This window comes from Melopsittacus undulatus, chromosome 9, assembly GCF_012275295.1.
Source record: "Melopsittacus undulatus isolate bMelUnd1 chromosome 9, bMelUnd1.mat.Z, whole genome shotgun sequence".
In the NCBI taxonomy this organism is placed as follows: Eukaryota; Metazoa; Chordata; class Aves; order Psittaciformes; family Psittaculidae; genus Melopsittacus; species Melopsittacus undulatus.
Window position 1 is genome coordinate 4,174,454 of NC_047535.1, and position 9,395 is coordinate 4,183,848.

Consider the following 9,395-nt stretch of genomic DNA (forward strand, 5'->3'; position numbering starts at 1 on the left):
CTACTCATTGAGCTAGCTGAGAATGAGAGCTTCAGAGAGCCTTTGCTTCCAACAGATGGATATACCATGCTGTGCTCTGTCCTTGCCTGGCTTTTGACTTACAGGACTAAGCGTACAGAGTGGTGCTGCAGTCCTGCAGAGGAGTGGGAATGCAGGTTTCTACCAAAGATAGAGCTGACATCAGTTATGAGCAATAGAAGTGCTTGATTTTTGCCTCTGTAGTTTTGCCTGATCACAGCCTTGCGGTGATTTACCCTTGGACCAGCCAGTCTCTGATGCAGTATAATTACAATGCCAGAGATGATTCCCTCCCATTCCAGCAATGGGATCTGAAGGGGGAGGTAAGACATACTCTGGTAATTCACAGCTCAACGTAGCAGGGTCAGGACAAACAATATCACCTGCCGTAGCCCAGGGAAAAAGCTGCTGGTATTTATTGGAAATCCAGGAGGCAGCTGGCATTCTGCTGCTCAGGACCTAGAAATGCAGGGAAACACAATGCAGACAGCTTTGATGCTAGGTTATTCTCTGTATTTGTAGCAGTGGATTGGTGAAACTGATCACAAAGAATCATCTCAGCCAAATCCCACGGTTGAACCCCTGCCCGGGACAATAAGCTCATATGGTGATGACATGGGCAGAGTTGTGTTCTTCATTGTTGTGATGGATTTTTCACAGTCCCCTGGTTTCATCTGCAATTTTCCATGCACAGGCGCAGTTCTGCTTCTCTCCTCTTGCACCTCCCCAGTAGTAGCACAGCGCCTCAGCTGAGGCTGCTTTCCCTCACAAACCCTCCCAGTATCTGCAATCAGTTCTCAGTGACTTATCCTGGATTCACTTGTCCTTACTTAAAGATAAACATGGGCTGCCAGGTTTAGATATAATGCCTGAAAAAAGAAAAGAAAGAAAACAACCAAGCACAGAACAGAACTCAGTTGATACAGAGGCACATGATACAGTGCCAGCTTGGCTAAAATCTTTTCCTGAATGCTGGAACTCATCCAGGATGCTGCTTGTTTCTGATGCTGACTTTGCTCATTTAACAGCCATATCAGTACACATCAGTCCTGTCATCCTGGCCACAGCCTCCAGGCAGCTTGAGCCCCACTGTGTCCTGACAGTGGATATTCCCAGGAGCCACCACTCCATGCCCTGCACTGCTGCCAGGGAGTGAACCAAGGTGTTAGGTTTGAACCCAGGAATGCTCAGGCTATAGTTAGTAGCCAGCTCATAGCCCACTTGTTGAGAAATGTCATTTGAATCTGTTGTTTCTGGTGCTGAGGAATGAACTTGCTGTGAGCAGAAATGAGCCAGGGCATATTTTGGGCTTTATTAATTTCTGTAAAGCTTTCTGAGTCATTTGCAAAGGCGCAGATGAGAGCTTTAGTGAGCTGGTAGGTGGAAGAGATTGAAACTCTTGGCTTGGAGAAAGGGGGGTGATGAAATAAAGGGCTTTGTGGGAATAAGTCTCCTTCTGCATCAAACTGTACTTTCAACCTTCCTAATTAATGTTGTTGTTTTTCTTCTTACTATAGTGCAAGCTGTGACCTGTTGGTTCGCAAGATAAAAGGGGTTAGCTAATCAGAATGGAGATCCCCTCTACTTATCCAAATCTTTACTACAAATGGGATAGCCACGAACACAACTAGAACAACACATCTAAGAACTGTATATCTGGAAGTTTAAAGGGAGGAGGGATAAAGAAAAGAAAATAGTCCATGTTGCTTTGAGGTTATTTTGAAAACTGAAACTGAATAGGTCAATACCCCTTAAGCTTTTTGGTTTTTAATTCTCCTAATGGTATGGCAGAAATCGTTAATTGTATTATTAAAAAAGCTTTGAAGACTGTATTAATGTAATGTGGCCTCGGATCAGTAGAGATCACATTTTCATTATGAGTAAAAGATTCCTTGTCCTGAAACATTGATCTCATCTTGAGCTGGACGTCAGATGGAGAGGAGCCTTTCCCAGTCTGGGCAGTAGATGGCAATGGTGCATTTCATTCTGCAGCGTGCTCTGCTCTATGCTCACCTCAGAAAGGGGCCATGAACTTTTTCCCTCAGCTTCCAAGAGCGGGTTTGCACTTACATAGCCTCTTAAATATTCCAGAGGCAAAAGAATTCAAAATTCCATTCTGAATCCACATTTCTTTAGCGACTGCTGTGAGGTTCCTGAGTTACATACTGTAGCACCCAAACAGTCCCAATCCTGCATGTCAGCTCTGAGAATGGGCGTTGTTAGGGACCATCAGCCTTGTCTGTCTTGTAGCAGGGATTCAGTGAAGCAGTATATGACCTCTGAAGTAACATCTTCCACTTGTTTACTGTGTTTTTTGTAGCTTTTTGGTGGATTTTCCACCTTTGCATCAAGAGAGTGCAAGCTGAATCAAGTAGTTTAGTTTATATCATGATTGGGGAAGTTCAGAAAGGCCCCTAACATGTCGTTGTACTGTAATAATTGGAAAGACCTTATAGCAGGTCCTGGAGAAGATGAGAAGAGACACTTTGCAAAGAGCTGGGAATCAGGAAGGTGTGTGTTACAGGGTCGTACACATCGACTGCGCTGTGCCCTCGTGCTATGCTGCTGAGTAGGCGGGCAAGGATTTCAGAATGAAAGTGTCATCTAGGGTCATCGATTTATGAAACTGAAATGTGCTGTGGCAGCTCGAAGATACTATGTGTGTAAAGTGCTACTCCTTCCTTGTCCTGTGGGCATATGCCATGTGTCTCTACAGGCTTGTGAGGTACCAAGGTGATTGCCTTAAAACTCCTTGCTACTCAGGGCGTTGCAGGATGCTAGCACGCACACTATGTGATGGGAAGCAGAGGGGTGTGCTGGCTGGTGTTAAGCTTCAGTGCTGCTGACTTTTCTATAAATAACTGTTGTCTGCTGTAATTGGTCACATCTCAGGCCCTGGTGATCTTTTATATTATTGCTGGCTGCTGGAAAACTCCTGGAGGCATAAAATAGATACCAGGAATAACCTGCACCCAGCAGAGTGTATTCCCATCCAGCACAACAGGGTAAAAGAGAAACAGTGTTTAGCAGGAGCCAGTGAAGAATTTTCTGCAGCAGGAAGGATGGAAAAAAGAAAGAGATTCCACCTCTAAAATGATAGCAGCAGGCCACCTCTCCTGCAGGATATTGCTGGGTCTGGTGGAAAGAGAAAATCATCATAGGGTATCTAGTGGTGAACTGAATGGGTGTTATTATTTGCCTCTGACTTATGGGTATTTTTCAGCTCTCCATAAAATAACGGTGTCTTGCAAGAAATTGAAAACTAGGGGGAAGAAAAGCAGGTAGGTGGCTTGTGTAAGATGTGTGTGGGGGGTAAAATGTGTAGTTTTCTGTATCCTGAAGGATTTAGAACACTTCAAAAGCCAAGAGTGCTGTATGCTATGTGCCACCCTCTCTTAAGGGCAGCCAGCTTGGCGTGAAGCACAACACTGAGGTGAAGCTGCCCAGCATCGGGAATCAATGTTTTTATTAAGGGAGAGCAGAAAAGCACTGGAGTTAGATGTTGAGGAAAGGGTTTGAGTGGTAAGGATTGAATTGCCATGCTTGGCTTAGTAGTAAGCATTTGAAATAGAACTGAGAGCTGTAGTGAGCTGCTGTAGAACTGTAGTGGCTTGAAGGCCACCAGGTGAGTGTGGATTGTGTGTCCCCCTCACACACTTCATTTCTGCCTCTGTCTTGAGCTGCATTTGCCTCTGTACAACACACAGTGCAGTACACTAAATGCATTACATGCTTCAGTGGCCTAATAAAAGCTTTGCTTGTGTCGACAAGGAATTTATTAGAACTGAAATCTTACCAGCATTACACAGAAGCTGGCACAGAGAACAAGACTGTGGAGGGACTTGTCAACAGCCTTTCAATTGACTTTTGCTGACTGATATTTCAAGATTAGGTGCTATTGTAGGGCATTTAGTGTAAGAAAGGATTGCTGTGAGATCTTAGCTTCTGTCCTGGTTATTTGCTATTGGTGGGAACTCTTTGGTTCCAACAGTTTGGTTCTTTGTGATTCAGAAGAAGTATTGAAAGTCCATATAGCTTTGGGTCAGAAATGTGTTTTCCTTCAAAATATGCCAGGGAATTGTCAATTTGACAAGAACAGGATAAAAAGTCTACAGGGAAGAGAACAGCAGGATGCTTTCTGTGGCCTCACACAGCCCCACCAAGTGATTCCTGGGGTCTGGCTTGAAAGCAAGCTATATTGCTTGCTGGAAAAAGGAAGATACTGTATAAAAGCCATTGCTCACTTATGAAGAAGTCTAGGCTATTCTGGCATAGATTTTCTCACCCAGGAAAGAACTTGCTGTGATTGGGCAGGGTGCCTAGTTGTGGTATGACATTCTCTCCTGTGTATATTGAAGTTTCTAAAGCAATGAAGAATCTGGCACTTACAGAGCAGAGCACTCCAGTAACATGAGACTAGGCTAAGACTTAAGCCTGCTAATCTTCATTCAGCGTTGGTGTCAGCCCTGGTGTGTGACAGGGTCAGTTTATGTGGGTGAAGATGCATACCCAGAGCCATACTCAGACCACCTGATCATTGCTAACTTCCCTTGGTTTCCTGTTTTCTTGCAGCCAGGATCCACTAACTCTATATATAGTGCTCTCAGTTGTTCATTTGCTCCTGAAGTTACATGCCTGCTTTTATCTTAGTGGCCACCATAAGCAGCCTGCATGTGGCCTATGTGTATGGGCTGGTCTTAGAAAACAATAATGTGATGACTGATTTATAACCATCGCACTTCAGGCAGTTAGAACACCAAACTAGAAAAATGGCAACTGATAGAATAGACTGGAGAAGTGGGAGGAGAAACTTCAATAATATCTGAAAATCCAGATGGACAATTTCAGATGCATGACTTCCTCTGAGTACTGCCTGCATAGGAATTCAGCACCGAGACTCCTCAAGCTAAAAGTGAACACTGTTGAGAGAAGACAGTACCCATTCAGAACAGGCAAAGATAGGGACCTGCAAGAAGGAAAGCTCTGGGAGTGTAAAATCCCAGCTGAAAGCAATGCTGCAGTCAAGGAAATGAGCACATGTGGTGTAGCTGCTTGCAACCCAGCTGTAATCCTATGTGACCAGTTTGTATTGGAGAAGACAAAAATGAAACAAAGAATGATGTACTGCAAACTGCAGTACAAAAGCTTTTCTCACCATCTGCCTTTGAGGACTATGTTCCTCCAATCTGCTGAAGTCGAACTGGTGCTTTCCATACTAGCCTGTGCTGCTCTGGCACCTTGCAGAAGGATAGTTAAGTTGGTGAGACACTTTTCTGCCTCTTTCTCTTATTCAAGCAGTTCTTTCTCCATCGGATGACTAGTTCTCATTGTAAGTAGATTTGGGAGGGAAAAGGAGTTTCAGCTCTTAAGATTGCTAATGTAGAGTTAGATTTTTGTTTCACTAACAGGTATTATTTTGTCTCTAGTCTTTAGGTACTGGGAGAAGAAATGAGCAAACCCCTTTCACCATGACAGTAATTTGAGTAGAAACAGCTTTGCCTGCAAATAAATAAATAAATATCATATGAAAAGCTTTGGCTGGAGCTGCCATGTTCATTCTTGTTTCTAAAGCCCCCACAGGCCATGTCACATATGTGGGTCATGAGGTCTATCGATTATGTGTCAGACCCTTAGGTGTCAGTAATCAATAACACTAACCTGCAGAAAATGCAGCAGAGATTTGCTAAACCAACTCTTCACATTGTTCTTTTTCTTGTATTTAAGTTTTCTGTGCCTTGCTAAAAATAACAGGCTGCATAGCAGCAAAGGCAGGGGAGACAAAAAAGTCATTTGGCTGCCAACTCATTTACTGTCCGTTTTCATCTGATTCTGTGTGGTTCTTGGTGAGAAGGCAGGATGAGGAGGGGCAAGACAGGAAAGGGTATTTCCAATTGAATGGCTTCTGAGAAGTAGAAATGAAAGTGATTGAGTTGGGAGGACCTAAACATTTTGACCCCGACAGCTTATTAATATTTAACAAGGTGCCAGATTTTTCTTTGACACTGGAAATTGTTGCGACTGTCTGTCTCCAGCAGACTGAGTCTGCTTTCTCAGTCCACCATGTCTAATGTACCTGCTTCCAGTCATGAATAGTCCTTATTCACAAATGCTCTCCTTTATTTGCTGTTTCTGAGAATAAAGAAAGGTAGTTTGGCAGATTAAGTTGTGAAGTTTTTCATTCAAACTTCATATCTCTTTATGTTCTCAATGGGTCACTGAGCAGACTGTGGTTTTCTTGTGTTGATTGTGGTTTTTAGAATCATTCCTCAAAGAACTTTTAACAAAACGTTTATTTGCCTTTTTACTTTGCAGATTGCTTGCGAGCTGTTCGCTGTGACAGTTACATCTTAAATGTAAGCAGCTCTGATGAGATAAATATAACAATTTGGAACTTGTAGTCTGATTTGTATTAATGCACTCCTTCAAGCTGGTATATGAAGTGGGGATCCTATTGGGGGTGGGAGGAAAGTCTGTGCCATAAAGATAATGCAGCATCGAACAAACAATACTCAATAGAGGAGATGAAGAGTAGGAGAAAATAATATCTTTATGTATTATTTAGGTGGTCTGTTTCCCCACCCTGTTGGTGCCTGCCTCTGTCTCTCTGCATTAGAGAGGTGGATTAACTTCCTAATGTAGATGTGAAGACCTAAATGACTTTTCCAAGGTCATAGAGAAAGTCTGTGGCAAAGCTGGATATTGAATTAGTTTTACCAAATCTCAGTCCAGTGTCCTGAATATGCTTTTTTTTAAAAGGGAGTTTCAACCATCCATAGAATCATATTCATTTATCTTTATGTACTCCCGATTAAACCACTGAAAATGAAAGAATCCATTTGCTAAAGAGTTAGTTTTATGTTAAATTGACAGATAAGATCCCTAGAGAGCTGTTGGGTTTGGCTTTAGGCATTTTCAGTCAAGACCAGGAGCTCTCAATGCTGTTTTTGTGGATGCTCCACAACATGGGTGTAAACTTTGAGATCTCAAAGTTTCAGTGTTAAGGGTTTCCTCTTGCACCCCAAGACCGATGCCAAGGACTTTGTCTTTTTAGCTTGTTTGGAGACTAGTCCAGAATATATTTTACCATTTTATATAGTTTTTTACTGCTCCAGCTGCTCTGCAATGGCTGATTCTCATAATTCGTGTGTTCCCCTTAATAGAACTAGGGAACCATTTGGTGATTGGAGTTTACAGTGTGTATTTATGCTTTGCCATTGGGGAAGCAGCTTCCATTTTTGCATTTAGAAAGTTTTAAAATGAATCCTGAAAATATTTCCCCTCTCTTTACAATGTTTGAATTGCAAAGCACCCTGTTGCTGCCTTGAGCCCACTGCATTGTGTAAAATCACTCATTTCAATGATAATCCACTTACAACTGTGCTCAATTACCCACTTGTGCTGTGAGTTGCCAACTATTTGCCTAGTTGCAGAGGATAAAACCAGTTGGAAAAAAGTGGGCAAAAAGTGGATACTAGGAGGGGTAAACCTGGAGGGAAAGACTACCAGGGGAAGCAGGATGCTTGGAGTTGACAACAGAGGCATGGAAGCAAGAAGAAACATGGTAAATGCTTAAAAAGGCAGAGACTAAATAAAGAAATTAAGAAGAGAAAATAAGAAAGCAGTGGCTTGGTGGATGAGGTCTGGTCTAGCAGATGGAAGGAAAGATTTATGCCCAGCTTTGCACATGAACTTTGCACATGGGTGACCGTGGACCATTTCTATCACCTCCTTGTCCTCAGTTTCACCTTCTGTAATATAGGTCCTGTGGTACTGACCCTCCTCTGGGGTGCATGGATGGGAAGAGCTAGACAAGAGCTACAGTAGCACTGGTTATCCTGATTTATTGGTTTTCCTTTGCTAAGGCAGCATTTAGCCAATGGCACTCTGCCCTTTCACTTGTAGGAGAACTAAAAACCTCAAGAAAGAAAAACACACGGCTCCTCGGCTCTCTTTCGGGAAAGGAGGGAGGCTTTGAATTATTTAAGCATCTCCTTTTCAGGTTGCTTCTGGTTTTTGAATCGTTATCGCTATAGTTGTTAAGGCTATAGGCTCTACATAAATCATTTAAATAAATAATAAATAAGCCATATCATTAAGTAATACACTGGTATTTTTTTATGGCTGGAGGGAAGAATTCTGTGGAGAAGGCTGTGTTTAAACTGAGAAGAAGCCTTTTTGAAGCACATCATTTTAAACACTGCCTTCTGGAGTTAAAGTATTAGCTTTTGGAAACATGGGGACATGGATTTGCTCTGGAAGAATGGGCCACCAAAGTAAGTGCCTGTGATTCTGCTGTCCCTTGGGCACACTGCATGTTCCATGGGGTGGCCCCTGCCGAACACGGTCCTGTCTCACAGACTTCTGGTTCCTCTTGTTCTTGAGTTTTCTCTCAAGAAGGACCAAAGGTTTTGGCACAGGCAGCACTCAGCAGTGTGGTGTCTTGGGCACACACTGTGGCATTGTCAGGCTTTGCAAGGACTGAGGTCCTGCAGCAACACAGGTACAGCATTGCCTCAAGTTAATCCTTTTCTTACGAGCATGAGGCCTGATATTTACAGGGCTGCTCTGAAAGTCTTGCCTCAGCTTCATCACTGAAACCTCTCTTCCTCAGTAAAATCAGAACCACTCATTTCAAGCTGTAATACATTTACAATACTGTAAACACAGTTAGGAGGTGTCACTTCAAAATCTTATTTCTGAAGTGAAAAATCAATGTACTTTTCAGCGTGTTGTGATTAGAGAAGGTACTACTTAATTTTGGGGTTTGCTCTGGATTTTTGTTTGCCCGATTATTTTTCCTTGGATGAATCTTCCACCCAATTTGAGTGTTTGAAAGAAAAAAGCTGTCTCAGCTAAGCCTTGCTGGTGGCTCAGCATTGCCAAGTGCTGGGGACACATCCGTTCTGGAATTTGGTATAAATAAGCAAGACAATTATAGAAGAATTATCAGTAGGTGATGAGGAGAAGTATAATTTTATCAATAAATATGTTTCTCTGCAGGGTGGTAAGAATCTTTACTGAACTGGTACCTATAAACACTTCTACATTTCAGGAGGAGTCACATAGTCCTTGGGGTCTGTCCTGAACATGGTCATGTTGCTGCAAGTGATGGTGCCATTCCACACAGCAGTCTGCAGTGAAACCTTTGCAGCAGGACAAGATGGAGCCAGTCAGCATCCTTGTGAGGCTACACAGTTGCACAGGTAAGACTTCAGGTGCCTTCAAGTCTTGAGAGGCAATATCAAGTGACAGAAGAAAGAGGCTTTTGTTGCTGTGGGGCAAGGCGGGCAAGAGCACAGTTTTTGTTCTTGGAAAGCACTTTCTGGCTTCTCTAAGATGTTACAGCCTTACATTTTGACCTCCTCAACCCCAGCAGT